Source organism: Equus przewalskii, unplaced genomic scaffold, assembly GCF_037783145.1.
Source record: "Equus przewalskii isolate Varuska unplaced genomic scaffold, EquPr2 contig_R1908, whole genome shotgun sequence".
Taxonomy (NCBI): domain Eukaryota; kingdom Metazoa; phylum Chordata; class Mammalia; order Perissodactyla; family Equidae; genus Equus; species Equus przewalskii.
Genome location: NW_027228508.1, coordinates 139,040 through 155,613, shown reverse-complemented (window position 1 = coordinate 155,613; position 16,574 = coordinate 139,040). Strand labels below are relative to the sequence as shown.

General features: G+C 42.4%; 1 long non-coding RNA gene across 9 annotated transcripts in view; it reads left to right on the top strand.

Annotated features, from left to right (window-relative positions):
* LOC103543527 (uncharacterized) overlaps positions 1-16,574 on the top strand; it is a 102,674-nt gene that overhangs the window by 68,591 nt on the left and 17,509 nt on the right. The window contains exons 5-9 of one of the 9 annotated variants that reach the window (XR_011536470.1): positions 5,365-5,500; positions 7,781-7,922; positions 10,059-10,180; positions 11,539-11,634; positions 13,522-13,783. The exons of 2 other annotated variants lie outside the window; for them this stretch is intronic. This is a non-coding gene — a long non-coding RNA (uncharacterized lncRNA). Of the gene's footprint in view, positions 1-1,899; positions 6,164-6,971; positions 9,241-10,058; positions 10,190-11,538; positions 11,635-13,521; positions 13,972-16,574 lie in introns of those variants that run through there. 6 more of the 9 variants (XR_011536471.1, XR_011536472.1, XR_011536474.1 and 3 more) reach the window with 6 other exon arrangements.

Below are 16,574 nucleotides of genomic sequence, written 5' to 3'. Positions count from 1 at the left end.
TTAAACAGCCCATCATCCTGACTTTTTTATTAATTTCTGCCCATTTTCTCTCAAATCTGCCCCAATGAACTAAGCATCATTTTTGGCTGTGAGATGTTCCCATCTACTATTGGAGGAGTTTGATTGTCAAATGAAGTTTCTTTTGGTTGTCGTTGAGAGAAAGTTTTGGTCCCTTTTTTGACTTGTATTGATTGAAGCCTTTTGACCACACACACATGGCCCAAAGCTTCCACTTCCCTCCCGGAGCAGGCTCTTTCCTGTTCTCTTGTCCCCTTCCAGTTTGCTTTCTACAGTCAGAAGATCTTTGCTTGCGGTTCTTGATCTGCATCTGAAACCAGCAGAGAGTTAGCCATTGATGATTCAGTAGCTAGGAACTAAAGGTCTTTTTCCTTTTTTGCAATTACTGATTATAGCTTTTATCTGTTTAACTCACTCATTGTTAACTGTGCTGTTTAAGCAATGTGCTAGGTGACTCCCACTAGGTTCCTATTGATAACATCTCCCTAGAACCTGGGTCACCATGGTAACGGGCATTTGAGCTGTGCTTCAGGAATTAGCACCCCTTTGTCCACTCCAGGCTGGTTGAGACCACCAACTGATCAACTGGGCCCATGCAGATGTCCGATAGTTGACCTTTTGATGTCAAAAGGCTACAAACGCCACATTCAGATCACGCTCACACCACCATTTTGTGAGCATGGGTCCTATGAAGAGGCCTGGAGTCTGACTACCTTGCACAGATCATCAATTACCTCACGTCTCCTCACCTCCAATCACCTCTCTCCACATTTCAGACCACCTTGCTCCCTATCCCATAAATATCCCTGAGTCCCTATTTTCAGGGAAGCAGATTTGAGACTCATGCTCTGGCGTCCTCACATGGCTGCCTTGTGATTAAATTCTCTCCCTCTGCTGCAAACTCATTGTCTCAGTGTGTGGCTTTCTGGGCGGCAGGCAAAAACGAACCCAGCACAGTAACACATCCTTTGACAGGCAGCTATGAGGTATGTCAGAGCCGTTTGCTGGGAGCATCGCTGGCCTGGAATGGAGGCAGAGCCCTGGTGTTTGTGGAGAGAGGAAACACTGCAAAAACAATGGATTGAGTTTTCTGCAGACTGGCTCAGGGGCAGGGGTGAAGGGGAAACATATGCTTGATGGGATAGAAATCCTTATCCCCTGGAGCCTCAGTGGTTTGTCTCTAAGGCCATATGTTGGGATCCGAGTAGGAATGATGGGAAGGGAGCCAGCTCTGTAGCTGGAATCCTCACCACATTGTTTTGATTCTGTCAGGAGAGCAGCTACTTCTGTGAAAACAACGTCAGATTCTAACAGTGATTTTCTGCGACAGAAGGGAGGTTTTTGTTGTTGCCTTCTCTTTTTATACCAGCTCTGTGTATCTGTCTTTCTTTTAATGGGAACTAGGATAGTCTTGCATAAAAGATTAGAGGGTGTGCAAAACGTATTGCAGCTTTTTTTCGAAACAGCAGGACCCTGGAAACAACCAAGTACGCACCAATATGAAATCGCTCAGGTAAATTATGATACATCCAAACCAGGAAATATACAGACAAAAATATTGAATAAACAAAAAAGACAACGAGAGGCAAATCTCGGTACACTGATGTGACATTATCTCCAATATGCAAAGTTAAGGGTAAAAAAGTAGGAACCAAGAGATGGTAAGAGCGCGTGCGGTCAGCATGCGGAGGGAACCGGCCGTGTGTGTACAGTTACTTGAATAGCTATGCGCACAGGCATGCAGGCGTGGAAACCTGTGGGAGGATGCTCGAGACGGTAGCACTCACTGCCTCCTCGGGAGAGAGAAGTTTGGGAGAGAGACCCTATTCTCACAGGACGCATTTTTGTTCTCTCTGAAATGTTTTACGTTGTGTATTACAGATTTAAATAAACAACCAAACAAGCAAAATAACCACGCAGAGGAAGAGCGCTGCGCGGAATAGCTGCGGGTGACCTGGGGGCTTCGGGAGGAGGTGCCCCCAGCGGGCCTGGTGCAGCCACAGGGGGCCTGAAGCCGCCTCCGCCGGCAGCGCCGGGCACCTGGCTCCCAGGCCGGGCGGCCGCGAGGACGGCTCCGCCTCTGAGGTTCTCTGAGGCTCCGAGGACCCGTCGCGGCAGGTCGCTGATTGACTGAGGTTTTGGGGGACAAAAGCAGAGGCCTGCTCTGCCAAACGTCTTCTTCCGTCCCGCCCGATGGCCGCCCTCGAGCCATTCATTTTCTGTTTATGAAAACACTGGGGTGGATTTAGCTTTTCCTTTGGGAAACAAAACAACACAAAGAGCATGTGTGCGGATCTTCTCTCAAAATAGTGGGCGTTTGAAGCCGGCGCTGCAGCTGCAGGGGCTGTTTCAGTCCCGGGCATTTCGTTTTCTAAAAACGCCTTAAAAAGATGCCAAAGAGAGAGCCCTGAGCCCTTCCGGAAACGGAGTGTGAAAGCCTGGATCTGTCCGTCCTTTGCAAAAGATCAGTTCCTCTGGGCAAGGCTTCGCCGCGTCTTAACGTCATGGCACGCGGAAAATGACATTATTTGAAGAGCATTTGGGGTCAAATCGGAGGGAATTTGAGAGCATCTCTATGAAACTTATTTAAAAAATTAGTTTTTTTATGTCATGGGATTATGATAAAATATGTATAAAGTATTAGAGAAGATATTGTATTTGTTTAAAACTTCCAAATCAAATCGGTTCAAATTTTTAAATGAGAAAATTGAGCTTGTTTCCATGAATATTCCTTTTTCTTTTATTATGGAAACATTTCAAACATATGCAAATAAAGAGAAGAGTATAATAACCAACTCCCCTCTATCTTTCTAGGACCTAGATTAAACAGTTACCAACATTTCAGATTTCATATCCATCCTCCCTTTTTTGCTAGAATCTTTAAAAGCTCATCTCAGGCATCATTTTATTTCATCTGAAAATTCCTCAGTATAAATCTCTAACAGACAGGATTTAAAAGAATAACCATGATACCGTTATCACTTCCAATAAGTTAAAAAATAATTTCCCACTATTATCTAATACCCAGTCCAAGTTCAGTTTTCTTCATTTGTCTCAAAACTGTCTTTTTACTGTTGATCTATTTGAGTCAAAATCAAAACAAAGTTTGCAATTGATTAATATGTCTTTGAAGCCTCCTTGCATCCATACACAGACATGACTTTTTTTTGTGTAAACTAAATTGTATTTATTCATAAATTATACCCTATTTTTAAATATATATGTACATTTTTAAAGATTGGCACCTGAGCTAACATCTGTTGCCAATCTTCTTTTTTTTTCCTTCTCCTCTCCAAAGCCCCCTAGTATATAGTTATATATTCTAGTTGTAGGTCCTTCTGGTTGTGCTATGTGGGACATCGCCTCAGCATGACCTGATGAGTGGTGCCATGTCTGCGCCCAAGATCCAAAACTGCAAAACCCTGGGCCACCAAAGCCAGTGTGCCCACCCAACCACTTGACCGCTGGGTGGCCCCTACCCTATTTTTAAAAATAGCTTTATTGACATACAATTCACATACTGTGGTAGGCTGAAAAATGACCCCTCCTATCACCTGCCAAGATATCAGATCTTAATTCTTTGAACTTATAAATGGTACCTCATATGGAAACAGGGTTTATACAGATGTAATAAAGTTAAGGATCTTGAAATGGGGAGATTATCTTGGATTATCAGAGTGAGCCCTAAATGCAGTCATGTGTATCCTGGTCAGAGGGAGATCTGACACACACTGATGCTGTGCGATGGGGGAGCAGAGAGAGATTCGGAGATGCTGGCGGATTGGAGCGATGCAGACCACAAGCTGAGGAAAACCAGCAGCCCCCAGAAGCTGGAGGAGGCAAGGAATGGATTCTTCCTGGATCCACCAGAGGGAGCATGGCGCTGCCAGCACCTTGCTCGTGACCCATGACACTGAGTGGATTTCTGGCCTCGAGAACCTTGAGAGAATGAATTTTTATTGTTTTAAGCCATCAGGTTTGTGGAGATTTGTTACAATAGCCACAGGAAAACTCATACACGTACCATACAAATCACCCATTAAAAGTGTACAATTCTAGAATTTTTAGTATATTCACAGAGTTGTGCAACCATCGCCACAATCAATTCTAGAACATTTCATCACCCCACAAAGAAACCTTGTACCAATTGTCCGTCACCCTCATTCCCTCCACCTCCCCAGCGCTAGGCGACTGTTAACCTACCTTCTGTCCTCTATAGATTCGTCTATTCTGGGCATTCATGTAAATGGAATCATACACTACATGGTCTTTTGAGTCTGGCTTCTTTTGCTCAGCTTAGTGTCTTCAAGATTCACCCATGTTGTAGCGTGTATCAGTACTTCATTCCTTTTTACTGCTGAATAAGAACATGACTTTGTAATATCAGTTTATAAATTTAAAATGTCTGTGAGAAAATCCTGATCAAGACCTTTTTTAAAATGGCAATCTTTTCAAAATATTGGTAGTCACCACAGAAATTTTGAGAAGCCAGTGATTAAAAATGTTTAGTCTATTAAGGCCATTATAAAATTTATAATGGTTGAAATTCTATTTAAAGACTCTAACAGCTGATTCTTTGCTCTCATTGACAAATGTGATGTTGGACTTTCTTGTGGTAATGTGAATTTTAAGTCCAATAAGAGTTTTTCATAGCAAATGTTTCAAGATACTGATAAAGCCTGTTAGTGCTTGAGCACCACTAAGAGAGCACAGTAACCACCAATGGGCAGATGTACAGGATGGATGTGGAGACAAAGAGTGGGGCCACACCTGAAGCGGGTGTGCTAGCAGCCTCAGCTCAGCCTCTTAGACCTGCTGCATGTCTGCCCGGCTCCTTCCCTAGCACCTGAGACAGCCCTCGATCACGGGGACGGAGGTGTGCTGCAGTGGGCCACTGAAATAGACAGCCAGATGGCAGGGCATCTCCTTGGTCTCTCTCATCCTGTCATGTTGGGACAAGGACTCTGGGTGTCTCTTGTGTCCTTTATTGTTCTCAACCCATCAGAGCCCACTCCCCTGGGCCTGCCCTTTGAGGAGCCTTTGACAGATTTCTCTAAGTCAGAGGTATCCAACAGCCCTGTGTCCCATTCATGGTTCACATTCAGCGCACCCATTGCAAAGCTCTGCTCCAGGTTGGCTATGAGCGTTTGGGGCCTGTATGTGATGAAAAATAGCAGCAGGGCACATGGAATTACCCTTGGTTTTGCAGTCTTGTCAAATTTCTATGGACCAATGACTGCTTCAGACCTCTCATTTCCTTTCTTCCTGAGCTTTAGTACCTATCCTGGCATTGACATTGTATCCTGGGTGTTTGGGAAGTAGATAACTTGTCACATTATATCACAGATACTTCTGATGAAGAGGAACCATATCCAAGGAGCTATACCCGAGGAAGCCCATCTTCATCTGGGTTCAGGGGATGAGGTCATGGATTTTGAGTAGATGCTACAATGAGATGAGATTCTGGCGGTCTTGGAAGGGGGTGAGTGTATTTTGCATTTGGCAGGATGCACATTATTGTAGCTAGATGATGGAATGTCTCAAAAATAGGCGCCATCTATTCCCTCACTCTATGCATCCTCATGCCACTCCTCCATTAAGAGGTCGGTTTGTTTCCCCTCCCCTGGAGTCTGGGATGGCTCTATGACTGCATTGGCCAATAGAATACAGCAGAAGTGAGGTTCTAAAATTTGTGTGGAAATCCAAAGACCTAGAATGTCCAGAAAAATCTTGAAAAAAAGAGTTGGAGGACTCACAGTGTACTTTAACTTTGCAGTTAGTTGAGTGGGGAATCGGTGTAAGAACAGACGTATGGATCAATGGAACAGAATAGAAAGTGCAGAAATAAAGCCACAGGTATGTGGCTAATTGACTTTTACAAATGCCCCACAGTAATTCAGTGGAGAAAGAATAATCTTCTCAACAAATCATGTTGGAAAAACTAGAACAAATGTGTGAAGAAAATGAATCGCAACCCCCATCTCATACCACGTATAACAATTAATTCAAAATGGATGATAGACTAAACATAAAAGCTACAGCTATGAAGTTTTTATAAGAAAACATAGGAGAAAATCTTCTCAAACTTGGGTTGGTAAACATTTCTTAGAGAGGATACAACAAGCACCAAACATTATAGAAAAAATTGATGTATTGGACATCATTGAAAAATTTAAAAATTTGCTTTTCAGAGGCACTATTAAGAAAATGAGGAGGCCGGCCCCATGGCCAAGTGGTTAAGTTTGCGCTCTCTGCTGTGGCGGCCCAGGGTTTCACTGGTGCGGATCCTGGGTGCGGACATGGCACTGCTCATCAGGCCATGCTGAGGCGGCATCCCACATGCCACAACTAGAAGGACTCACAACTAAGAATATATAACTATGTACTGGGGGCCTTTGGGGAGAAAAAAGGAAAAATAAAATCTTAAAAAAAAAAGAAAATGAAAGGCTAGTCATAGACAGTGGGAGTAGGTATCTGAGTAAGGACTTGTATCCAGATATATAAAAAATTCCTACAAATCCATAGCAAAATAAAAACAGGCAAAAGACTCAAAAAGACACTTCATAAAAGAATTTATAAGAATGGCCACTAAACGAATGGAAAAGTGTTCAATATCATCAAATTAAAATCACAGTGAGAGGCCACATAATCATTAGAATGGCTAAAATTAAAGTCTGACAACACAAACGTTGGAAGTATGTGGAGCAACTGGAATTCTCATAATTTGCAGGTGAATTATGAATTAAAAATGAAGAGTGCTCATAATTTTTTTGCTTAAAAAGTTATACACACCTACTCTATGACCCAGCAATTTCACTCCTACATATTTACCCAAGAGAAATTAAACCATATGCCTATAACAAGACTATATTCGAATATTTGTATAAGAATATTTATAGCAGTTTTATTCATAAGAGCCAAAATGTGAAAACAACCTAAATGTCTGTTAATAGGAGAATGGATTAGCAAATGGTGATGTAGTTGTGCAATGGGAATACAGCTCGGCAACAAAAAAGAGGAAACTACTGATACACACAACGACACAGAGATCTCAAACACTGTGCTGATGAAAGAAGCTAGCCATGAAGAGTGCGCACTGCACGATTCCATTCGCATAAAGTTGAAGAGGCACAACTAATCCACGGTGATAGAAATCAGAACAGAGGAAGCCTCGGAGGGTAGGGTGGGAAATGACTGCAGCGCGGGCACAAGGACTGTCTTGGGTAGATGGAGATGTTCTGTATCTTGATGGTGACGCTTCCATAGGTGTTTACATTTAACGAAACTCATTAAATTATGAACTTAAGATATGTGCAGTTTACTCTGTATACATTTTGCATCACTTAAAAAATTGTGAGTGTAGAAAACCTATATGGATTAGTGTCTCCTAGGCCTCATCATTTAGGTCTCAGTTTGAACGTTACCTCCTTGGAGAGACCTGCCCTGACCGGAGATGGCTGCCCTTGCTGCTCAGACTGTATCACGTAACCCACTTTTATTTTCTCCATAGTGCTTATCTGTATCCAAAAGCACATTTAAAAAATGAATGAATCCAGTAATTAAGTGATTAGTTGCTCCACTACCTCCCACTACAGTGTAAGTTCTGTGAAAACAGGGACTATGTCCATTTTGTTTTCGGCTTTGTCCCCAGTGCCTGGCACATTGGGTTTGCCCAATAAACATTTGTTGTGATTGAATGAATGATGGATACAAGAGCAGAAAAATTAAACTGACTAATAGAGATTTTTCCTTCTGTTTGTAGAACGTGGGCTGGGCAGCATACGAGGAGGCTTACCCTCATCAGTTACCGACTATCCAGCTCTTCCATTCCTTCCAGAAACATTTTCCAGGTGCCTCCTGTGTGCTGAGTGCTGATGGAAGCCTTGCACACCAGGCGCAAGCAGGTGATCAGTGAGACTGAGACAGGTGTGCCGTGGGAAGGGCCAGGCTGGCTCCTGGAAGCAGGGCAGGCTCCTTAAATCCCCACATGCTTTGGAACATCTATCTTTAGGTCCATTTTACAGATGAGTAAAATGAATTTTTATTTCAAGGGTAGTAACTTCCTGTTAAAGTTTTAGAGCAGAAGAATGAGACAACCAAAATCAGGGCCTGAGGAGGCTAGTTAGGACCCACCCATCATGGGGGACGGGGGCCTGAGCAATTGGAAGGAAGAAGTGATGGGTGAAAGACATACTTCACCCACAATAGTAGCTTTTATTGTATATTCTCTATAGAGGAGGCAGGACTTGGCTGTTAAATTTTATTTTTCTTAAGAAACCTTCTTTTATAACTATTTTATAAGATTTACAGGATTGCCATGCAATTTGTGCTTGTGGAAGAATTTTAGGCAAATGTTTTCAAATGTTACTCACTGATTGATCCACGGCTTCCAACAGCGTTTGTTGAATAGCACTTTAGCCAGAAAACGCCTTCCTTAGCCCTCACAGCCCCCTCTCCCCGAAACCAGAACTCAGCCCTTTTAGTTGATCACAATCCTTAGCCCTCTCCCCAAGCTTTTCCTGATCGCTGCTAGTTCACACACTCCTTTCCCAGGAGACCTTCAAGACACAAGCTGCCGCTAGCCAGCCTGGGGGGCACTGTCAACAGCCCTCTCAGGAAGGAGCAAACAGCTGGTCTCTGAGTCCCTGAGGGAGGAGTAAGAGGAAGCAGATTTAAATTTCAACAGGGACAACACAGGCCTGACACAAATGACAAGTGTCGAATTCTACAAGATTTCCTTAATTGGGCCTAAAAAGAGCAGCAGACTAGGTAGCTATGTGCAGAATGATTTGGGTATATTTCTGCCTGGAAGCAGAGATTTATGACTCCTTGATTTTTTTTTAAAGTTTGTTTATTTTTAGATTTGTAAAGTAACATTTGCTCACTGTTTCAAATTCAGAAAATATAGAGTGACACATAGAAGATAAATATTTCTCACTCATAGTCCCACTACCCAGTCATAGCCATTAACAGTTCGATGTATTTCCTTCCAGTTATTTTCATATATATATATGTATAAAGTGTGTGCACAATTTTGCATGTTGATGTCTCTCATTTAGTGTCTTCCTACATTATTAAATATCCCCCAAAGCCTATTTTGAATGACTTTATAATAATCTTTTTGTAAGAATAGATCATAATTACTATTACCATTTCCTTATTTATGTCAATTTAGGTTGTTTACAATTTCTCAATATTAATAAATAAGACCTGAGATCAAAAGCTTTACATTTAAATCTTTATCTCCATTTATGAATGCTTCCTTCGAAGAGATCCTTCTAGAGCAGCTCTTCTTGTGGTATGACAACCTAACTATCTCCAACAGGATCAGACATAAATTCAGATCAGAGGCCCCACCTGGACCTAAATAATCTGAATGTCTGAGATCTGGGCCCAGGAATCTGCCTGTTATAGAAAATTTCCTGAGATTTTTTTAGGCACACTGAAGGTTAATATCTTTGACATATGGTGTCAAATTGCTTTCCTACAAGCCTTTTACACTTTACACCCCCACCAGCGACAGATGAGGGTGCTTAACTCAGCAAACTCGTGAAAAACAACAGCTAATTTGATAGGTGAAAAATGCTGACTTCATGAAAGTTTTTATGGATGTAACGTTTGTACAATTATTTTTGTTTAGTTAATTTCAGATTTTTCTACAGTGATATATTCTTATAGTTTTAAAACTAGTTCTTTGAAAATACTTGATGGTGTTTTTTTCTTTTAATGCATCGATATATTTGTACTACTTACATTTGATTTACATCTGTCACATTTATTTTCATACAATTGCAAGCTGCATGAGCACAAGGATTTTTTTGGTCTCTTTTGTTCATGGCTGCATCCTCAGTGCCTATAATGGTGCCAAAGACACAACAGGCTCTCAGTAAATATTCTTCAAGTGAATAAATAGGTGACCTCTAGATAGTGTTTCCCTGTACCGTGAACACAGAAACATGCACATCCACACACACATACACACACCTGTGGCAGCAGCAGGCCAGCTTCTACTCCATAATCTTGCTTTATGATTTCTTAAGGTCCCTTTCTGACCTGAGGTTTGACAACTTCCTTCTCCCTTACTGGTGACCCTATTCCAAGACATACCAGCAGCCGTGAACAGAAGACAGGAGACCCTTGGTCAGTGGATAAAATTACAGATGTGAGTAAAGTAAGTCTGATGACCAGCATTGCCACCACCTCTTGTCTCATCTGCTACAAAAGGTCCCTTTCTTTCTCAGGCCCCCTGGCCTGAGTTTATCCTGAGAATAAAGAAATGTGAGATTTAATTCTCAATGCTTGAATTTTGGGCAAACCGATTTCAGTTTATAAGGCATCATTTTTGGCCAAGCATTCTGTGAGAACTGTGATAGGATTGAAAGCCAAAAAATAAAACAAAACCAACTTCTGTCATGTTGACAAAGTGGTCATTCTATTCGAGTGTACGTGAAAACGCACGTTATCCTTTGCCTGAGCAAAACATCACCATTTCACCTCAGGAAGGTTACATTCTTCCTGACTCACACTTTCATGCTGCTCAAGGGTCCCTTTCTGCTGGTGGGACAAAAGAACGAAGGGCTTGCTTCCATGATATCCGCATGATTTGGCCTTTGAGGGTACACCTGGTGCACTGCCCTCATGTGCTTCCTCTTACCTTCTAGGACTTTTGAAAAATAAGAACAGGATCACAGGCTAATGGTGTGGAGTCTACAGTCTTTGACCTTGCCTGACTAAGTCAACCACATTTATACAAACTTGAGGAAATCCCCAGGTGCCAACTTGGGCTTTGGGGAAAATTTGTCTTCTTTTATCCTCATAAATGTAAAATTGAAGTACTTGGACCACTTCTTGGAAAAGAAACTATCTGTTTTTGTTTTATCTTCTTCTTTTTTGGTACTTAAAAGAGCAAGAGTTAGAGAAAAATGTGAGCAAGTTTTGAATGTTTGCTGGAGAGGGAGCTGCCATTTTCAAATCAGCCACTGGGTGCAAAGACTGGTCGATGTTGCCTGTAAACCTGTGGGCATGTCTGTAGCTGGGAAGCTAGGAACTCAATACGCCATCTTCACGTTACTCTAAATTGCCTTTCTGATTCCAGTTTGTTCTTTGGCGAGTTTGGGTGGCAGGAGCCAGTTTTTCCAGAGACTGCTCAGAACCCCAGTTTAAGCTCGTTCCACCAGGTCCTCCCCAGCTTCTGAAGCTGTGCACATAGAAAATGCACTTAGTGCTTTCCAGAAAATGGAGGTTCTCTATCCCATAGACTTAACACTTGCCTATTAACTGTTGCTGGAAAAAAAATTTTCTGGAAGTTTTTCATACAATAGAATGATCTAAAATTGACTATGAACATGCAAAGATTAAAGTAACCTCAAATATATTTGCTACCAAAGACAGACAACCCTCTTCCTTAAAGTGAGTTGAATACTGGAAATAAAGATTTGTAAAGTCAGAAGAGAACTAGATAAATTGGAGTCCATGGCTAGCCGGGACTAGGCAAATGCAATGGACTTTCCTTTGCTGTAGGTTCGAAGGTGGCAGCGCTGCACGTCTTTGTTCTTAGAACTCCTCATCGTCTTGTTAATCTGGAAGCTTCAGGAGTGGTAGGGAGCTTCTTGGTCTGTAAGTCCTTCTTCATTTTTCACCTAACAGGACATATTTAAGAGACCACGTCTCTCAAAACCATCTCTGGCAGGGTTGCTGCCAATATCTGCTCCTTGCAAACAGCAAGGAGACTTAAAAACAGCAACAGCACGTCTCTATGGGGCCCCCAGCCCTTTCTTTATAAATTCTTTCCCTTAATAAAGAGAAATTGTTGTGCTATATTGTGGCAGAGTTTGGGGCTTACAGAGATAGAATGGGAAGTAAAGGGTAACTGGCTGCCACTGTGCAGGCGCTCTCTGATTGTAAAACCAACCCAATAACGGATAATAACCACCTTAGTGCGCTTATCAAGGCAGTTCCTCTCTGGGATGCAGAAGAGGCCACTGGAGACAACGTGCAGGCCTCTCACCGCTCCCGTTCATTAACAAGGCACTGCTGGCTGCAGCTCAGGCTCCATCACCTAGAGGCAACAATGGCCGGGACCCGCATTGAGTTGTAATTAGGCTTGATCAGGGCGAGGGTGCAGTTGCCATAATCAGGATCACTCGGAATTAAATGTATACTTGTGAAAGGAAATGAGGGGAGATTGATTTAATGGTAACCAAAGCAACCCCCTTTTCTGTAACCGTCTAAGCTTAAAGAGAGAGAGAAAGAGAGGGAGAGAGAAAAAGAAAAAAGCAGGGCAAAGGAATACAGAAGATGACCATTTTAGTTTTATGCAATTTATTGCAACTAGTTAGGAGAAAATGTGTTTCAATAAGAGCAAATCTGTTCTAGCAAGGTGATGGCTGGGTCCCGGAGAGCTTTGTAGGTCTCACTCCGTGCCTAAAGCAGATCCTGTGATTCTTAATTTCCTCCTCCTTTTTGTCCATTTCATACGTGTTTGGAAACAGCCTGATTAGGGCAAGAATTTCAATTTGCAGGAAAAGGAGGAGGAAAGTCAAGCTGGGCACTATTTCCTTTCTCTGCTGATAATCAGTTCTTCAGTCTTTTACCTTTGGACCTATGCATATCTCAGACCCAGTGACCACCAGCTTATCTGAGAGCAAATAGAAGATTTCGGAGACCTGTTTGTGAAACAGTTTAAGAAGTTGCAGAGATGTGCACTATTTTATTCAATTTTACTCAGTTGTTTTTCAGGTTAGCAAGATGCCGCTCTGGGAATAAAATCTCACCCTTAAGGTTTGAGATAATTAGTGAAACGAGCGCATATGCATACATTTTCATTTCTGCACATACATGCAGATATTGGTACACATGATTTATTCCATTCATACATGTGTGATCTCTAATATTTAGACATCGTAAGTGAAATATTTGCTCTTTCTCTTTTCTCCCCCTTGGCAGATTTATGAATCTCTTCCTACAGCACATCAGGTTCAAGAGGAAAAATATCACAGTGATTTTGAGGCTAGGATACTGTTAAATATGTAGAGAATGGCTTAAAGGGAGAAGCTTTGTTTCTTAAATACTTCTCAGATGATTACGTGGATGAGAAAATGACGTGTAAATATTTTGAGCCATTTGAGTGAGTAGGAAGTGTTGAAACAAAGTACATTTCTTCCAGATTTTAAAAAAAGAACTCTCTAGCTCTTTTTTTCTTTCTCTGTTGGATATAACACCTTAGCTATTCAAATAATAAAACTATAACAAACTTCTGAAGAAATCATTGAGGTGATTGGTACATATTAATGCATATCTGACTATGTGGACATTTCATGTGTAGGTTTGTAAGTGAACCTAAGTGAGGTCATCTAGTTACGCTAAATGGCCCAGCCCCTCCTCTGTGTGACCACCCGCTGCTCTGCACGTACTCTAAACAGTTCACATGCTCTCTTGATTTATGGCCTTCGCTTATGTGTGTACTCCTCTATAGCTTGATAAATTAAAACTTTGTTCTATGAGTTTCTCTCCAGGAACAGGCTGACCACAGGCCGGAAACACACCTACAAGGTATTCATCATCAGTGACAGAAGAAAAGAACAACAAAGACCATGGAGTCCATCCTGCCTGAAGGCTGACATTTCTAAACCCCCTCCTTACTGCCCATTTTCCTGGTGTAACTGCCTCAAGATTCCATACTCCTTGAAGATGGTTTTTTTGAGACATTATTCTGCCATCTTTCTGATTATGCCAGCTAATTGAATTAAAGCGTCATTTCTTGGTCTCTAACGTGATTCATTGGCTCAGATCTCAGTAAGCAGAGAAATCCCATTGCTCTGTATCAGGTTTAGTCTTTATGTCACATGTTAATTAGGATTTTTGTGGTTTGAATAAAGCATCACATTTAGCTAAAATTTATTTCAACTCCTCTACAGCTGGAGATCTTATAAAACCTGAAACATATACTTCAAATCTATTGCTTCCTTGTGTTTCTTTGGCTTTGGTACTGTGCCCACCACCCTATATGAGCAGGACAAGTGCATCACAAACACCTGTGGAGTTGACCATTTTCGGGCTGGGTGTGTGTACACCTTTCTTTTGGTTACGGAGCAATTTTTCTTCTGAAGTAAGTTTCTTCTCTATTTCCTTCTTTCTATAACGGGTCTTAGAGTAAGCTGAACAGAAAGAAGGTAAGAAATGAGAAAGCTATTCTCTGCTAGTGGGAAGGTCAGTCTGAAAATGAGAAAACCCCTGGATTCTGCCCGCAGCAGAGGAACACCTGGTGGAATGGGCTCTTCTGTCTGATCCTGAGTTCAGATGCTCGACCTCGCTGATTATCAGCGCTCCAGGGTTGGAGTTCATGGTCAAGTGAAAGAACACCTGGCATGATCTGGAGCATTGTCTTCATGGCCAATTTTGTTTTACTTAATTTTACTTTAAAAACCTAAATTGCAAGTAGTCACAATGATAAGAGTAGCTATCACTTAAATGATTTTTATGCGCCAGGCACTTTAAGTGCTTAAGACCATTATCTAATGTAATTCTCACAACTCTGTGAGTTACAAACTGTTTTCCATTTTTTCTTTTGAGGAAGATTAGCCCTGAGCTAACTACTGCCAGTCCTCCTCTTTTTGCTGAGGAAGCCTGGCCCTGAGCTAACATCCATGACCATCCTCCTCTACTTTATATGTGGGACGCCTACCACAGCGTGGCGTGCCAAGCGGTGCCATGTCCACACCCGGAATCCTAACCAGTGAACCCCGGGCAGCCCAGAAGCAGAAGTGTGCACTTAACTGCTGCACCATCGGACAGCCCCTGTTTTCCCATTTTCACAAGTGAGAAACTGAGGCCTGAAGAGGTTGAGTAATTTGCTCAAAGATACACTGGCGGAAGTGGCAGAGCTGTAACCTAAACTAAGGATCAAGCTTTGTAACCTTCACACTTAGCCTCTCTGAGACTCACTGGCTCCAGTGTGGGACCTCCCATGAAGGTGGACCCACATCTAGACTGCGTATGCAGGCTACGTGAAATACCATAATCAATGTGTTTAGAAAGGCAGATCCTAGACAGGTCCTTAAAAGGAGGAACATAAGGTGACACAGGAACGGCCAGTCTTGAACCTAAGAAGTGTATCCTGGGCCCCATCCAGAGACTCTGCTTCAGGAGAGGCGGGGTGGGGTCCGGGAATGTGCAGGAGTAACAAGCATCCCGGTCTCGCCGAAGAGGTGGTTTAAGCACCCCGCGTTGAGATGCGCCACCCGGGAGGTTGCTGTGCCCCGGCAAGGGGACGCTTCAGGAGGAAAGAGAGAGCAGACTCGGCCTGAATCTCCTGACACCCGTGAAACGCGGGTAAGGATTGAAGGCATAAAGGGAACTTGGTAAATACGAAGGTGTGACGACCCGCTGAATTAAAAGTCCAGAGATGCATCATCATCATCACTCCTAGTTCCACGGGAGCTTGTTGCCATAGCAGCCGAGAGAGTGAAGCGCCATGGCGGGACTACTCCTGGCAGGAGCGGCGGGGAGGCGGCCCGTAGCGCTTGCGCAGACTCCGCTAATGCATCTTAATGCTTGAATTTGATGCATCTAAACAAATTCAAGAAATTGAGCGTTTCATAGTAAATTGTGTAGCTGTGCCGTCCAGACTGAATTAGTGAGGATTAGACTCAGCTGTGACAGACAAAAAATCCAAAATAGCAAGTGGCTGAAAAAACGTAGAAATTTATCTTTCTCATGTGAAAGTCTGGGTAAGTGGCCAGGGCTGGTGTGATTGTTCACAATACCAGAGAATATTATGTTTCTTCTCTGCCTTGTTCTCTATTCTCATGTTCACCTTGTTGTCCAAGACGGCTGCTCTGGTTCAAGCCATCAAGTCCACATTCCAGCCGGCAGAAAGGAGTAAAAGGAGAAGCATCTCTTTAAGGATACTTCTGGGAAGCTGCATACACCACTCCCTCTTACACTTCTCTGTCCAGATCTTAATAACTTGACCATACCTATCTACAAGGGAAAATAAGAATGTAGTCTTTACTCTGGGAGGTCATGCACTCAGCTTCTGATTCTATTGCTATGGGAGAAAGGGAGGACAGATACTGCGTCATACCATTCTTGGCCACAGAGATTTTTTACATTTGGGTAGTTCCAAATGCTTAACTTTGGTATAATATTCAACTACTAGTCTTATTTAATGTGCCAATGAAATTGCCTGGCCCTAGTCACCATTTTTGAAGTTACTTCTAATTATATCTTTCCTGACATTCAAAAGTAAAGCATATTTTTCATTTCAAGCGTCTGTCTGCTTGATGCTTGACAAAATTCAGCCCACCTAGAATAGTGTGTCTGATTTGGGGATTCTTAAGACCCTTCTTCATTCCCTCATCCTTTCTGTTCAACATCTTTAGGCCATTTTCCCATTAGTCACAGTCTCAAATAGAGAGAGAAAGAAGAGTGAAAAAGAAAGAAAGTTTGGATCCGACAGTTTTGTTCTCAGCAACATTTCTAGAAGGGCTAAAGTAGAAGAGAGAGAAAATAAGTAATGCCAGATTGTGGGATTTTCTGCCAGAAAAACAGTCCCT